Source organism: Nyctibius grandis, chromosome 8, assembly GCF_013368605.1.
Source record: "Nyctibius grandis isolate bNycGra1 chromosome 8, bNycGra1.pri, whole genome shotgun sequence".
In the NCBI taxonomy this organism is placed as follows: domain Eukaryota; kingdom Metazoa; phylum Chordata; class Aves; order Nyctibiiformes; family Nyctibiidae; genus Nyctibius; species Nyctibius grandis.
Window position 1 is genome coordinate 4,527,911 of NC_090665.1, and position 17,841 is coordinate 4,545,751.

General features: G+C 40.0%; 1 protein-coding gene across 1 annotated transcript in view; it reads left to right on the forward strand.

Annotated features, from left to right (window-relative positions):
- The window catches only part of LOC137666454 (multiple epidermal growth factor-like domains protein 6), a 199,483-nt gene that overhangs the window by 67,431 nt on the left and 114,211 nt on the right, over window positions 1-17,841 (forward strand). The window lies entirely within an intron of this gene.

The following is a 17,841-nucleotide window of genomic DNA, read 5'->3' on the forward strand; positions in this document are numbered from 1 at the left end:
TTCATTTAAAAATTTTAGACATGCTGCTGTAGATTAAGTGCAAAATATTTTAAAAAAGATACAGGCAAAAGTCTTGGTTGCTTTGTACGACATGCATGGACACGAGGTACAACTTTTCATGTTGTGTTTTGCTATTTTCTGTGCTTTATTTATTTTTTTTTTTACATGTAACTAAACCACAATATGTTATTTCTGGTTTTCAGAAAGCTGATTTGTGCCATTACTTGATACTTTACCAAATGTGCAGTGGCTAAAATGCAAAAGACAGGCTTCTTTGTTGCTGCATGTTAAAGCCTATTCTATTTGCCAAGGGAAAGATTAGCTCCAATAGACGCTAGCTAACATTTTTCCTCCATTCAGTGTTGAGTGCAGTTTGTTCTCCTCCTTTTTACTTTCTGGTTCAAGACCAAGCAGAAATGGCTGGTGGTCTCTTCCCGTTTCTCACCTCATCTTTTAATTGGCTATTTTATTTAGGTTTGCTTTTACTTGGGTTAGCGAAGGTCACGCTCTGCTCTGATGTTCTTAGCTGTGTGACACTTTTTAAATACCTTCATTTCTGTAATAAATCTTGGAAATGTCAACTTGAATGTGGGATAAAGTCCTTTTGCTGTCCTTCTGTATTTGCATGTTGGTCTTTTGTGGACTGAAATTACACTCTCTATTTTCTTTACTTACAAGGTCAACATCTGACCCCTATTTCCACCTTGCCATCCTGGTTTGAATTGCAGCTCCAGCAGTTAGTGCCGACATTAGATATATCTGCTTCCCCTCGAACAGCTGTAAGAACAGAGAAGTCAACAGTAATATCAAGTTCTGTTGATGCCACTCTCTTTCTTCAGGCCAATTTGAATCACTTTCTAGATAAACATTTCCATCCCAAGCACTCGTATCTGGTTTCTATCAGCGTATCAAATTTTTACTTATATTTGTATTCTGTTTCGAAATATTTATTTGAGGCAGAATTGGCTCTAAGTGAAACTCTGAGAGGATAAAAAAAAAGGTATTTTTGTGCTCAAGGCTGCATCTGTTGGTTGAGCATCCTGTCTACCACTCTGATTTTTGGATCTTCCCACAAGTAACTCACAGACTGATACCAGACTTCCCAGCAAGTCTTGGTGTGAGGCACGCAGCCTCCGCCCTGGAGCTGTGATGTGTACAGCTGCACTGATCCTCAGTATTTAGCAAAATGATCAATGTGAAAGAAGAGACATCCCTGTGGCAGCTGCTGCTGTTCTGGGTTCTTGGCCAGGATGGCAGCAGAAGTGCACATCAGCATCCTTGGTGCCATACGGCTTGAGACTGTTGTGTTACACACCATGTGGAAGATGAGACAGAATAATTTCAGCTGAGTATTTAGGGAAGGCAGATGGGTATTTTAGGTGTATTTGTGTCCTCATATTGACCCTTTCTCTGCAGTGTATCTGCTTAGTTAAATCTTGTCAGCATGAGGGTGTGTGACACATACTTTTCCTTATATCGGATAAATTAGTCTGGTGAGAATACTACTCCAATAATAAATTTTACCCTATGTCTCCCTCTCCTCATCCCTCCTTCCTCTTGTGAGCAGGCTTTACATCCTGACATCCCCTTTAAGTGTCTTTACAAATGACTGAGTTAATTTTATTTTGTGACTCTTATCCTGCATGTTAGATGAGATTGGCATTGTTGGTGGAGCTGCTTTTTAGCTAATGACTTGTATTTAATATCAAATACCCTGTTTTCAATGCAAACAAAACATATCCTGCCTCCATGAAAACAAAGCGTGTTAAGCGAAGACCAGGCACACAGGGCTTGACTGATGTTCAGAAGTTATTTTTCCCTTTGTGAACTCTTGTCAAAGTCTAGAATTCATGAAAGCAAAAAAAGAGCCTTGATTCACTTCACGTGCCCTGGGGGGATATATATGGCAAAAAGATTTAAAATTCTGTTCCAGCAGCTTCAAAAACATGGCATCTGAAATAAATTATTTTCACTATGTAGCAGCAAGTGAACTTTTAGAGTGAAATTATTCCTTTTGAACTTTTGCGTGGTGTGCAACACAACTGTCTCGAGCCATACGGCACCAAGAAAACACCGTCTTTCGGTGCTGTAGCCTTTCTGGCTCGGATTCGTACCAACAGCTGTCAGACTGCTGTCTCTTTTTTTTTGTAATGATCATTTGACAGGGAAATGAAAAGATAATTAACAGTCTGATATTCAATAGGGCATTGTTTTAAAAACAAGGCAAAACCTAGATGGAAGGGATTCCTGGTGGAAATCACCTGGAGATTGCGTATTTCACTTAACTGCGGATTTGCCTTATAAATCTTAATGGTTCTGTTCTGTGTTAAATGAATTTAGTGTCAGCAAATCTTAAAACTATGTCTGAAGTGTCTAATGAGTTTATAAGCCACTAGAGAAGATAGGATGCTTTGCTTGCAGCATGAGGCTTAATTTGATATTCAAGGTCAGCACATCAAACTTCTTAATCAAGACCATAATGAGGAAAACATTTGTGCTCAAGCAAAGGAGCAGAAAATAGGAATAAAGGAAAAGTAGGGAAGAAGGAGCATTTATGCATCTGATTAACATATTCTTGTTTTAGTCTCCTGTCAAAGTTGAACCAAAACTCTTATACGCTCCTCTGTTAAACTAGTGCATTAGAATGTAAAAAAATTACCTTGGTTTCCAAGGGATTGGTAAATGGATGTGAAACCACATCGTTCCATTTTGTTAGCAAGGTGACAACGTTCTGGTGCCCTACATTTCAAATGCAAAATCTGAAGCCTTCAAGATGTAATGCATTAAATGTTCTCTTAAATTGTGCCACAACAGACGCGGAGCACGGGGAAAGAACTTCAGGAACACTTTGCAAAGGAGCTGGGAGCTGCTTTGGGGAATTAGTGAAGGTATTCTGTTTATATTAGCAAACGAAGATAAGAACTGCTCAGTTCTTTAGCAGCGAAGTTAAAATCTCAGTCCTTAGGGCACTCTTTTTGATGGAAAAGCAGTCTGATGCTTTAATAATTCTATTTGTACAGTTGATATCAGGAATTGCGTCTGTCTTGCCTAACGGATGACCAGGGGTTGAAGCAATAGTGTTGTAGTATAGCTGCTTTTTGGGAGTGCTTTAGGCATTTGACCTTCACTTTGCCCTTCAGCTGGGTGGTTTTGGCTCTGTATCTGCAGACTACCTAAACAGAGTGTCCAAAATCATTTCAGTCTGAGATACTGTCAATATGTCATCAACTACAGCCCTACTGGGGAGTTTTAAAATTCTTTCCAACGCATAATGGATATATCTGTTTAAACAGTTCTTAAAATTCTGAGGAGAGAGACAAATCCGGCAGAAAATCAATAGTGTGTTGCTGGCGGCTCTATTATTTATTAATTTCAGCACAACCCAGTGTACTGCTAGGTGAATATCGAAGGCTCAGGGTTTTTTAGGACACTACACAGATAATATCTTCAGGGGGAGGGGGCTAATTTGAAAGTCTCTTGTCAGATAAGTATCTCCAGAAGGTCCATCAACTACACTCCGTTCCTTTTGAAGTCTGAGCTACATTTGGGCATTTTAGAGCCAAACGTGGGCATATAGACTGATATTTGCATAGATTTCTGTAGAGATACCTTTCTTCATAGTGTTTTATTTTCTCTGAAATTATTGTTTATAATATGTAGTCTTTAGTGTGATCCTTGTGTCAATGACATTCTGCAGTCTTTCTAGGAGATGAAGTTGAAAAGTCTGGTACATAGCCCAATAAATGAAAAGAAATTTTTCGATCTGATGTGTCTCATAAATAAAGATTTAAGAAAAGTTGTTTCAGTATGTGTATTTATATTGAGAATAAATCTATTTTATCATAGTACAAGCCATTATTGCTTAGAATGGTTGTCCGCTATAAATTGGCAATAGCTCGGGACAGCTTTTAAATGGTAAATTGTGATTATGAAGATATTAAAGCGTGGCACTATCCTGAAAAAAAGCGTGTAATGATGACACCTTCTTACTTGCAGATCTACTTCCTGCATGTATTTACAGTCCAACTTGCTGATGGAAGAAACTAAAATAGATTCTGTTTGCTGGTAGCTCTGCAGTCAGCACACTCCTGGAAAAGGAAGTTGAGCTTTTCTCAGGGCTAAGCAAATCCACCCATACTCATTAGGAAAGCTCTGGTAGCAGGATCTTCATGGGCAGTAATACATTCAGCAAGAAAAAAAAAAATTGTGAGGGTTTTCAGATTCAAGATGAAATTGTAGGCTGACGGAAATCAATGGGAGGAAGCCAATAAACTGATCAAGATAAATCTAAAGTTTTCCTGGGAATGGGGCAATCTCCTGGGCATCTCCGAGAGCATTGTATTTATAAAGAGAAACAGCATTTCAATGTTCAAGAAATTACTGCTAGCAAGGAAGTATACTTCTTTGCTGCAAAAATTTACAATTGTAAGGAAAAATGGTTTTTCTTTTTTAACTATTTTTCCTTCCCAAATGCAAAATGCAAATCTGATTTGCAGGGAACTTTGTGTGGAGCCTAGTCAGCAATATGCAGGGCTAGAAAGGAAAACAGCCTTGAACTAAAACCTGGTTCTTTTGATGTGTTCCTAGGAACCGTGCAAGTGTGCTGAGGCAGGACAGAATGGGACCTTTTGGGGCCATGGTAGCTGACCAGAAGTGCCTGTTTTGCAGGAATTCAGGGTAGCTTGATCAGTCTGAGCAATCGGGTCCAATTTTCTGCTGCTGTAGGCCAACCATGTCATATAAATCCTTACACATTTTTGTTTTCAGACTATTGTTGTGTTTTTGGTTTCATTCTCTTCCCTTTTCAGTTTTGTAAACAAGTGACCAGAGGTACAGGACACACTTTCAGTCCTTTTGCCTGGCCACCACGCAGTTCCTTTCTATAGTCTTCAGGAGCTTACTGAAAAGCCTCACAAGTGTTTCTCATTTCCAATACAACAGATTGAAGCAGGCACATGAAGCTGATGTCCTAGTCAATGCAAAACTTCGATCTCCCTGTTTAAATTAATAAAGTGATGTAGCCCAGGCAGCTGAAACCAGCTCCAAGTGCACGGACATCACTCATGGCTGTTGTTAACCTCCTGTGCAGCATGCTTCCCTTGGCCTCTGGTTTGTATTTAACCGAAGTTACTGGTAGGTGCCTAGTGGCGTTCGTAAACGGGTGACTAGTTTTTTACATTGAATTTTTTAAATGTTTCTTTGTGGTTCTCTGAGGACTTTGCAGAGAGAGGTGTGCGAAGTGTCAGCTTTCACAGCAAGTTTCACATCCCCGCACTGGTTGAGGTTCAAGCCTTACGGTTCATTCTCACCTTGTGTTAGGGAAACTACTTGTAACAGGTACAGAAATGGTAACTTGCTCTTTAGCAGTAGTGAGATTGTTAACTTACTGTTTTTAAGAGAATTAAATACTGGAATCATCCTACTGTAGCCATCTTATAACCTTTGTTCTTATACTATCATTTTTCTTCCATATATTGAAAGGTGAAACAAATTTCTAGAAAGTTTTTCTGTCTGTATAATAGACTGAAGCTTTTTATAATAAAACCATAGCACAAGTTTTTGAGACTAATTTAGAAGAAACTACCTGTGAAGTTTTTGTATTATATTATTTCAATATCATTTCATTCCTGTTGTTGTGAAAGTGTCATTCTCATTTTGGCTTCCATGCTTGATGCATTATTTGCGTTATGTGGGTATAAATTCTATTTGGACAGTTTTATGGGCATTGTAGGGACTGCAATTTAAGATATAGAAGTAGTTTAAACTCTCTAAAATTAGTTTAATCTGATCCTGAACTGTCTAGTCAAAGTCAACTGCCAGTACAGTGAAAATGGATTTATTGTCATTTGAAATAAAAACATAAAAAGCACACATGACAGTAGTTTTTAGAACCATATTTGGAGTTTGAATCTCAAGAAGTTGTTTTCTAGTGTAATAAATCTAAGTAGTATAGATTCATGATCTGCTTGTGTGTATACATAAAATAATCTTAAAATTATGTATGAATTAGGTCAAGTTTGGTCAAGGAAGAGTCTTGGCAAAACACAATAAAGCAGGAAGCCACGCATGAAAAATAAGCTTTAATCCTCTCAGTAGCTTCTCTGTACAAAAGCTGTGTCCATTTTATGACCTGAGTGATGGGTTTGGATGCAGAACTCCTCTGGGAAACTTATGAGTGGATATTTAAGAGAGAAGGTATGTGCTACAAAGGCAGGAAATCTCATTCTAGTATTTTCTCTTGTTCTTTTAACAATAATATGCATGTGTGCGGGTTGTTTTTTTTGTTAAATCTTTAAGTGGATTCTCTTTGCCTACTCAACTGTGTAGCTATGTAAGTCTGTAGTACAGTGCATTGTTTTATTTGGAATTCCAATTTACAATAGTAAGTCATTTCTTAATGTAGGATTTGAATTAGCATCTTCTGTAATATATTTGAGCATGCAAATATTGTATTCTAGTTTATGGTATCAGAATACCTGTTAAATACACTTTTATCTTCCCCTTCACTAGAAAAGTCATTGTTATCTGAAATATACTACTTCTTTTGTTGAAGACAGAACTTATTTAAGACCTCTTTCATTTTCAATAATTTATTACATATAAATCTTTGCTTATAAATTCATGAAGCCTTCAGGCTGGAGGCATTGTTAGAAGAAGAGTTATAGAAGGCAATCATTTTTTATATGCTCCTGATAAATGGAACTAGGCCAGGTAAGGGTATAAAAAAGTCAATACGTAAGGAGTAAAGACGTGAAGCCGGTGAGTTGCATTTGTGTTCTAATCTGAATAAGAAACAGTGCACACGCAACATAGAGATCAAGTAAGGTATGCCGTGCATCTGGGTACACAATAAATTCCTTGAAAGGAAAATTCTTATTCTGGACAAGTTCTTATTTCTTTCTTCGAAGTAGCCCAAGTGTGTGCGTCAAGTGGTTACGTTCCAATGCGATGGGTTATCTTATGTTTCGGATATATAAATACCTCTTTGATCTAAGCTTGCAGGAGACTCAGTTCAACACGCAGTTGAAGTGTGGATGTAATTTTTCACCAAATATGCTTGAAATTATATTGACTGTATGAAGCTGATTTTCCTCATACGAGTCAGTGCGCGGGCGCACAGGGATAGCTTTCATGTTCAGTCTTGCTGCCAGTTCCAGTGTTTGCAATTCAAACCCAAGCACTTACTGCTGAGCGGGAGGTGACAAAGAGGTGACTGAAGGAAGGGATGCCTGAGAGCAGCCAAGATTATGCAGCTGTGAGGCTATCAAATATAAGTCAGATTCCATGTCCATATATTTGTATATTAAAAAACACACAGAGAACAACAACAAAAGCTCCCCCCAAAGCATGGCCATCTTCCTGGCTGCTTCTCCCACCACTTATAATCCTAAGAAAGTTATCGGTCATGTACTGTGACACCGGCTTGGTAGCCTGAGAGCAGCAATAAAGGGACTTCAGTGCCTGTGCAGCTGTGTCAGGTGTAAAATTAGAGTCCTAGGGAGCACACCAATTCACTTGGTGTAAATGTCCTGTGGGAGAGCTGGAGCCAACGCCGTGTCCTTGTTTGTCACGTTGCTGCGTAATGTTGGGAAGATACTCAGCTCCTGTAAATCCTTCTGGCTGCATTTGTTGAGGTTCACTTATTACTGCTTACACCGCTTGAGGATGTGTCCCCGTTGAACACTGTGTCAGTGCACATGTCCCATTCATGTGTCCTGTGGTTCAGCGGCAGCTTCTGTTCGACACCTAGCACAGCAACAGAAATGTGGCTTTGTAACGGGAATGAAAGCAGTTGAAAAATTCACAATTGTCAGAATCCTCGCTAGTGGAAATGATGGTTTTCAGGATATTACATGTCCTGTGGAAATGTGTTTGTGTATGTTTGGATACGCAAAAGAGCGAGCATCAGGGACAGCCTCGGCACAAATACAATTAGTATGGGAGAGATCAAGGCTCGTGATGTTCAGATATGGAAACAGCACAGAAAAAAATGAAAATAAACTTCTATTTGAATCCTTTTGTCTTGCCAAGTAGTAGGAAAAAAAAAAAGCTAGTTATACCAAATCTAACAACTGTTAGACTGAAACAATGCAGGTAGGTGTTTGTTTGACTTTCCTTTCAGACTGAAAATAGTGTCAGGATGCCTCACCTGGCTGTGTCTCCCCAAGCCAGGGCTTCGCTGTTAGGAGAGACACTTGGTCTGAGACACTACCTGAAGAGAGAGATTAATGTGTCAGTGCTGGCTTAAATTGTCAAGCAGGTAATATTTCTTTCTTTTTTTTTTTTTTAAAAAAAAAAAAAAAAGGTAATTACCAGTGAACTGAAGGATGGGTTTAGGCATCCAGAGGTTTAAAATGACATGAAGTATTTGGTGCTACTATTATAAGAGGTGATTTATCCCAGTGGAACCAGAAAGCTGGTGCAATGAAAATATTTCTGGTTGCTGTTACTGCTTAGTATGCATAAAATCCCTGAAAGAGAAGTATCTGAACCATCCTGAAGAGTAGTACTGGAAAGAAACCCAGTATGTGTGGTTCCTTGCAGTTTATGTAGTCTTCATTTTATTCTTTTCTTTTTTTCCTTGAAAATTCCAGTAAACTACAAATAATATTTACGGCTGGAAAAAAAAAATACGCTTTCACTTAGTTGTTAGAACTGTAAACTACAGACCTGTAACTGAAGTGAATGCAAGATTATTTGGCTGATTTACCCATTTTCACAATGACAGGTTTCCTTGTTGTGTGTGAAAAACTAAATGATAATGCTTAAGTCACGACTGCACCTTGGCAGCCTTTGAATTTGGATGCGCAGAGCTTTCCTTAAGGTAATATCAGAGCCTCGGAGTGTAAAGGAGTAATTGATGTGACTGATCCGTGAGTGAACTCTGCAAGGTGTAAGATGAATAGCAATGAAATAGCAAAAGCTGCGGTAATGAGGCAGGCTGTCTTTTAGCCTGTTTTACTACATGTGTGCGGCTGCACATTACACTGACTTACGCTACACTGCGTAGCAAAGGGCGTCCTACTGTAAACAGAATCCACAGAATCAACGAGGTTGGAAGAGCCCTCTGGGATCATCGAGTCCAACCATTGCCCTGACACCACCATGTCAACTAGACCATGGCACTGAGTGACGTGTCCAGTCTTTTCTTAAACACCTCCAGAGATGGTGACTCCACCACCTCCCTGGGCAGTCCCTTCCAATGGCTAATGACCCTTGCTGAGAAGAAATGCTTCCTAATGTCCAACCTGAACCTCCCCTGGTGAAGCTTGAGGCTGTGTCCTCTTGTCCTATCGCTAGTTGCCCGGGAGAAGAGGCCAACTCCCACTTCACTACAACCTCCCTTCAGGTAGTTGTAGACTGCAATAAGGTCACCTCTGAGCCTCCTCCAGGCTAAACTCAACATTTTAGTTTATTTCAAGTAGACCTCCAAATTGTTGAGTATTTTGGGGCAGAGATTTTCAGAAGTGCAAATTCTCTTGTGCATACCTTGTGCTAAAAAGGGAGATTTTTTTTTTCATAGATCTTCCTTCTAAGCAAAAACCCTGTGGTATTTGGACCGTCGCTTTTGTGTTCTTACCAAGTTGCAGGATGGCTTCTTGTACATAACAAAACAGGTTTCTTAATTTATTCAAGTTCTTAAAAGACAGAACATATTTTTCTTCCGTGAAGTAGTTGTTAAACTAATAAAAGAATAAACTGTTATGCTATTGTTTAGTAGTAATACACTCATTTCTGAATTTGGCCATAATATTTCCTCTACCAAAAGAAAACTCTGCAAGCTAGCTCATCTTAAACAAGGGCTGTAAGGCATCAGTCTCAGAATTTCACATTCAATTATTCTGTTCCCTAACGTGCTCTAGGGGAACCTGCTGTGGCAGGGGGTTGGACTAGATGATCTCCGGAGGTCCCTTCCAACCCCAACCAGTCTGCGATTCTGCGAATGTATTTCAGATTTGAAGTTACAATTTTGCTTACTTGACATAAAACACTTCACTTGAAAAGCACCTTTCCTTGGCCGTGACTACTGAAATGCTTCCTAGGTCCCTTAGGCTACAGGAGGTTCCTTCCAACTGGTTCCACCTTGGCAGCACTGGAATTTAACAGACAATTCATTGTTTCAGTCAGGTAATTGTGGTGCTATGGTGGAATATTTCAGAAAACCACCAAGTCACGTAGGCCGTGTCAAACAGGACTTTCTCTTCTGGCTTTATCAGTTCTTATCGGTGAAATTACATGTGAAGCCACAATGTGAAAGCAGAAAATTGAGAAGGATTAATAAAATTGTTAGCAGTTCAACTGGACAAGCCCACCTCTGTATGTGTGTTGTGTATCGCACAAAATGATGGTTTGGGCAATATAAGCAAACTGGGTATTTCATGTTAATTCCCTTTGTTTCTCCATGTCCTCTGCATGCAGCATTGCTGAGTTTGAATTTCTTTGTTTGCAAAAATTAAGGCGAGGGGAAGGAGAGTTTCTGTTGCTGGAGATCAATGCCAGCACTCTCATTGACATCCGTGGGGGTGAGAAAACAGCGCGCAGCAATCATGGACAGGGAGAAGGAGTGATGGGCTGTTATGGTTTGGATCTGAGGGGCGGTAGGAGTTAAAAGGGTCGTGGAGTTTATGCATTATTGACAGAATACCCATAATGACTCCTTAGGAGCTATTATACAGTGATATGTGAAGGCCTTAGTGGGGGATGATTTAATTTATGAATCATTTCTGTGATGGATTGCCTGCTATGTCAGACTGGCTGCTGCACTAACTCGGTGGTCTTGATTCATTATGAAAGACTTTATGCAAAGTAATTGCTGTACAACAGCCACTCTTCAGAATGAAATAATGTGGATGCTTTTTTGCCCCCTCCCACTAGTGAAAGCTTTTGTTCACATTATGAGCAACGTTCAGTTTCTGAAGTATCATCTGGAAAAGCTTTGCTAGGAAGCAACGCTGCTGGAGAACGGAGCTTCTGAAATGGCAAATGGTTTTGCACTTTGAGGTCTAATCTTTCGGGTTTCAGGTTTACTTCTGTTTAATGAAGTCTCATGTTAATTCAGGCGTAGGCAACATATTGAAATTCTTCATTCACAAATTCTCCAGAGGAATTCAGGAACTGGCTCTAAAATATCAGAGGTGAAATTTAAAAAGGTTGTCTTATTATTTTGGTAGTTTCCCTGTACAGTCTTGAGTGAGACTCATAATCTTTCTCTGCCTTTCTCTTCTTACTGCCAAACAAAGCTACCCGTGCTTCCTTTGTAAAGAAAGTGAAAAATTACTTTTTCAAACAACACAAAATAAGGGAACTCAATTCTACAGTGTGCAGAGGCCAGGAAGAGTACAAATGAATTCGGAAACGCTGGACAAATTCTGTGCCCATCAACAACGCTTGTATCCTGTGGCTCAGATACAATTTTTCTCCTGGAGAAATCCCAGCAGAATATGACCAAAGGGAGGTGACTTCTGCCTTTCCCTCCTGATGTGCTGATTTCCCAGCCATCGGCCAGCCGGCATGCTGGACCAGGTCAGACTGTGATCATCAGGGACACGTCGGGTTCCCTCTGTCCTCGTCTTGTTTCACCTGTAAGCTCTTCCCGGCAGAGCCTGCCTGTCTCACAGGGCGTGCTGGCAGCATGTGGCTAGAGCCCTGTTCTTCAAGACATGGAGGAGATCATCCTCTCCATGCGGCTCAGGGGCACGCAGGAATGTTGAAGTCAGCTCCAGAATAAGAAGCTGTGTTAATGTGGCACATGCTTAATTTATTCTGCTCCTCAGGGGGTGAGTTGCTAGTCATTATTGAGAGAGAGCATAAACACAGAAATCCAAAGCATGGTTTTGAAAGTTATTTTTAAAATCTTAATTCCTTCATTCTGCTTTCTTAATTCAAAGCGAGGATGAAATTGTAATATATTCTTCTGGGAAACACAGAAATTGATTCCTCTGGGTTAAATTCAAGTGTGAGTTTAAAAATAACTCAAGTGATCCTTTTTCTTTCCATTAATATGTCCTATTTTTGAAGTCTAGAGATGAAATCTTTAAGATTTTATTTCAAATAAATGGAGGAATAACTTAAAAATGCAATCCCAGAAATATTGCAAGAGGGTACAAGTTCCTCTGCCTTGGACAAGATTGATGAGCTTAGCCTGACTGGCAAGCGTGCAGTTTACATGCTCATAGCAAGTAGGCTGTCTTGCAGGGAGAAAATACATTGCAGAGTAAGTGTGGAATGTTTATTAGTCCCAGTAAAGTGCAGCGGAGACAGTACAAATGATGTAAGAGGAATGTTGTGCAGGAAATATAAGTCATTAGAACAGGCATATGTGTTTCTTGGCCAAAACCCCTTTGTTTTATAATCAGTCCTAAGGGCTCGGTGCGGACAGATGTCACACTCATCATCTTCACCCCACGCTGGGTTCCTCAGAAATGCAGCAGCTCGCCCAAAGCCGCCCCCATGGCTCCAGAAATCAAGGGTGGGTAAGACCTCGTAAGCAAACCTTAAGGCGACCCATACTTGGTTTCAGGGGCTGTGTGGCTATCGTCACCGCTGGGTATCGATGGACACGTGCGTGTGCTTTGTTTTCTAACGCAAAATACTACAGGCGCAGCAAGTAGAGAACAATTTTGGTTTTCCCCTGTTTGCAACAAAGTTTACGACAAAAGTTGAATGGGATAGTAGCAAGATGCCTGTTTGCATTAGCAAATATCAAGCTTACTTTTTGTTGGTGAAGAAGGAAAGCAGGGAGGGTTAAACTCTTGCACTGCTTTTTATCATGCTAGTCCTAAATCTAAGGGAGATTTTTAAAGTACAGTGATTGGAAACAAAATGAAATTTATCCCTGCTGCTTCATAGATGGTATATAGTTTGTACAAAGCACCTTGGCTTTGGCTGTAGCTTCTTTGTAAAACTAGGAAAAAAATTTGTTTCATTCACAATTTTACATTACTACTTATAAATTCATCATGTTTTGATTTTAGTATTACTGTAGCTTAGGGAAGTGGAAGTGAATCACATTTTTTATGCTTTACCTACTTTTCCTTAGACTTTCTTCTTGAAGAGTAGAAAATTCAAATTACTTTTCCTTTGGGAATGCTGGTTTTAATCAAGAAGTCCATCAAGAAATGTCCTACAGTAATGACTAACTTTTTTTAATCTTCCAGTACCAAAACTTCATTGTTTAATTTTGCTGGACAAATCGTACGAGTTTTCATTCAGCACAGCTCAAGACTTCCTCAAATTCCTGTTTACCAAATTAGAATGGAAATTTCCAACAAACTGTTGTGGTGTTATCAACTGCAAATAAACCAAGGGTAAAACTGGCAGGAAGCAAATATGAGCCCATGGTGCCTGTCCAGTGTTACTGAAAAGGTTTCTTTCCCAGTGTTGTGATTTTTCTGGTTTCCTGTGGAATACAGTAAATCCATGTTACTATTTCTCCTGGTTGTGGATCTGATCATACTTGCCTGTGCAGGTGTAGCTCTCTGAATTAACTAATCCAATATATCTTGGATTTGGTGCCCCTTGAAGCAGCTGGCAAGTGTGGTGGACCAAGGAATCAACACTTTGCTACAGAAAATCCACTCCATGTCTTTGGGTTTTGGTTTGCCTCTGGGTACTCACAGAAACTTATAAATAAAGGAAGTATGGACAAATGTAAGCATCTGTTACATGATCAGTTGTTGACAATAATCTTAAATACAAAAAGCCACCTGCTCTAAGTATGCCCCAAAATACAGTATCAGTGGCTTTCTAAACTCAAATGCTTAGAAAATAAAGAAAGAAATAAGAAAAACCCTAAAATGATACTTACAGTATAAGCAGAAAGTTCATGTATTGAAAGGCTCTGGCAAGAGTTTAAAAAAAAAAAATCACATCCCTGCATGCCATTTAGCTATATCCTTCCTCATTTGTGTACCGGCAATCAAAATAACTTACTCCCCCATTCCTTGAATAGGCTTTTCAAGCCTGTTTCTTTTTTAATTGCTCTATTTCCTTCTGGCATATAAGATAGGGTCTTTATTTTTTTTTTTTACTTCATATTTGCGGTGTAATAATTTTCAGATATATGCTCTTCTAGGAATACGAAGGTTTGGGTAGTATATTTTTAAAGCTGATTTACTGTTTTTCTCTTATTTGCCTAAGGGTTAGGAGCTTTGGGCAGATTTTAAAGTCTGTGTTTGATCTTTTTTTTTTTCTTTTTCCTATGAAGATGACAGTTCATGGCAATCAGTAAGCTTTATCTCTCTGTGTTTTCTGGAAAATAAGCACCTTTTATGTGAAAATATAGTTTTACATTTTAAACAGGAACCATTTTAGGAAGTGACATCCTTGTTTTAAAAAATTAAAAAAGATGTGTAATGGTAAAAAATAATCCTAAAAGAAAAAAATAACATCCAAACTTCATTCTCTACATTTCCTCAGTGTAGGTTTTGCAGTTCATAAGGAGGAAGCCAGCCTAGTATCTGGGGTTTGTAAATCCAGTCTTGAGTGCAGGGCTGTTCAGCAATGCGTATGGATGCAGGTCATGAAGCAGAGTCCTGCCCTGGCTCTGACTGAGTGTGCTCATGTAGCCAGGAACCTATTGCCTGTAATACAGGGGGTGATTTTTTTAATTGGGCCCATAAAAGGAAAATGTTCTTATTTACAGAGAGAATACATATCCTAGGTGTCCTTCGTTCTTCTGGCATATGTTGACAACCCTTTCATCTCCAATTTAGTGAATATATCTGCTGTACAGTTTATACAGGTTATAGCCTTTCATTTTGGATGTGCAGTAATGTCCTACTCTGTGTACATCTCAAGTAACTCCAGAGCTGTCTCTGCTCCAGCTACTGCCCTCTAAGAGCAAGAGGGCAGGAGCTGGAGTTGGAGACTTGGACAGTCCCAAGCAGAACATCTGGAAGTGCACTGCTTTGAATTCTGCAAGAAAAAAACAACTCTCCTTTTATTTAAAAATTAATTTTCTTCTAGTTCCCTGCTTTGCTTCAATACTGTGTCTGCTGAGCCAATATCTAATGCTGATTGGTCCCCAGCTCTCTTCTCTTGGTCTTGATCTTTCGTGTTGTCTTCTGCTGTAGCTGGAACATTGCTGCTGTTTATTTACAGAGCCCCTTTTCTTCCCTCTTTTACACTTCTCCTTTAGGAAAACATCCTTATTGTTTTCTGTATGCTCAGTCTTCCCTGAATGTATGTTGTTCTTGTTATCCATTACCCAGGATAGAAGCTCTTAATTGTAAGAGAGAACTGCAAGGCAACACGTCACATCTTTTGGGTATAGATAAATTACATTACATCAATTGCTGTTGGTATCTATGAAACTTAAGGAACATGGGTAAACTGCAACACATCTGAAAGTGCTGGAGGTATTACTCTGTTTTTAAAGATTTTGATTGTGGTGAAGAATTATTTGTAAGAGTTAAACCCATTCTCTCTTCCCAGTGAAAAGAGGGAGAATCTCTATCTTGTCTCAGTGGAAAGAGTTTAACCATTCAATTAGCAAGTTCACCTGGAAGCATGTGAAGAAAGGCACAAGAATCCTCCCGGGCATGAATACCAATGTATTAATTAAAATCTATCTAAATATGTCGGTATTCTGCAGTTAGGGCTGTATCTCAGATATCATGGGGCCATCTTTTTTTTCATAAACTTACAGTGTACACATACAGCATTAGATGTTTATCTTTTTAAAAAAGCACTTTCTTTCTGGGACACATAAAAGTCTAAGGCTCCTGGGTTTATACAAATGTCTCGTAGCTGCAAAGAACCATATTGTCCTTACTGCAGCGAGATGTGCCGAGATGCCTGTGCGTTGGGCCCTGTAAAAGCAAGTTTTGTTTGGGTTGTCCGTCTGGTCTCCTTTCTTTGTCGAAACTATGAAATGCACAATGTCAACACACAGCATAAATAGCCAAAACCAAATGTAATCTATCAATTTTGTTGCTTTGGGCTTAGGTTTTTAAAATGCTCTGGAGTACAAGTTCCCAGGCTCCTTAAACTTTGTGCTGAATCAGCAAATGTGTCCCTTTCATCTCACTGCAATGATCTGTTCCACCAGGCTCAGGGTTTGTTGTCATCTTAGCTGCTTTCTGTCCACTTTCTCTCTTACTTTCTTCCTTATTCTCCTGTTCTTTTCACTTATTCTTCTCTTTTTCTCTAGTACTTCCAACCCAACTTTCTCAAAATTGCTGGTTTTGGGACCGCTAAGCCCTGTGAACGTACAGCAAGGACAGATGCTAGGTGCCTTGGAGTCCATATTTCCTCTGACCACTGTCACAAAAAGGACTAGAAGCTGGGATTCGGCTGTTGGGTAGTGGTGTGAAGCCAGGAGACAGGTTTTGGGAGGAAAATCGGCAGCTATTGCAAGGCTCAAGGGTGACAGACCTCCCATCAGTGCTCTCGGATGTGCCTTACAGTAGGAAGGAGGGTGTCCTTCAGGGTGAAATCGGGTGCTGTGCTGGAAAATCCAGTGAATCCTGCAGGCAGGAGTGTCAGTGCCGCTGTGAAAGCAGCAGGAGGGTGGGAGCTGGCAGGACCTGGGTCTGCACTAAGGAGACACGTTCACCCAACGGTACCCGCAACCACATTGTGTCCCTTTGCTCCTTTGTCCTCCACCTGAGAAAGAGCAGGGGCACAGACACAGATGCTCACCTGTTGATAGACTGTGCTTGCCGTGGCAGTGTCCCTTTAAACGAGTCCTTCATGTCTCCTGTGTTGCTTTAAAAAGTTGATAAAGTTTTCCCATTTGATTTGCTGTTGCTAGGTGCTGGGTGGGTTTTTTTTTTTCATTGTGCTTGTTATGAAGAAGCCTTCAGCAGGCTAAGAATATTTTATAAGGTTAGAAAATGGTGTTAAATGTTAATTAGCAGTTGCATAATCCCAGGTGGCATCCTCTCACATGCACTCGTCAATTTTTAATGAGTGTCACTCGTGCACATCAAACTCAAAATTAGCTTTCTTTCCCAAGCACTCTGTTTGATTTTCACACTCACTTCCCCTCCCCTTCTCCTTTGATGTTACTGACACAATATATCGTGCTGGCGTTTGCTTTGGTTTCATCTCCAATGCATATCGTCGTGTAGCTAGTTAGTTATCTGCAACATATACACGCACTTATGTCTGTAGAAACACATCTTCATAGAATCACAGAATGAATCTTACCTTTTTTTTCTTCCTAGGCGTAACCTCTAGTAACTTGACTAAGGAAAACTTGATGCAAAGGCATTTTAGGTTTTGATCTGAGAATTCAGAGTACCAGAGCCGCCCTCTGAGCTTAACTGGAGGTGACCCTCAATGACACTGCATTGCATCTGTTGGAGCCCTGGCGTAGTTCCTCCAAATTAAGATTTAGAGCAAAAGTCTCCGTATCTCCGTGAAATTTGTCACAAGTTAAAAACTAACATGGAGTGTTGTACGTAGGTGTATCTGCTGACTGGTGGGATACTTCACCACATCGTTATCTGTGCATTGTACTGGTATAAAAGCATGACTGGTCAGAGGTAGAAGGGATATTTAGCATCCAGAAAGGCATGCTTAGCCCTGTACGGGAATGCCCTCTACGGGCTGGTTTTGTTTTTGAAAGGTGTCACAACTGAAAGTTGCCGAGGCCAGTGGTATCTTGCAGATCTGCACGTACAGGTGGAGTAACCTGATTATTGCAACCCTTGCATCAAATCTTTGGCCGCTCTCCGGTGAGATAGCTGTGATAGTGTGACCCAAATGTCTGATATTGGAGAAAGTGCACAGTTCTAAAATGGATGCAGGTAAAGGGACAGTCGGACTGGGTAAGATCATCTCAACTCCTACGGAGTCCTTCTCTTGACTTGCTCCGTTTGAGCAGATCTGTAG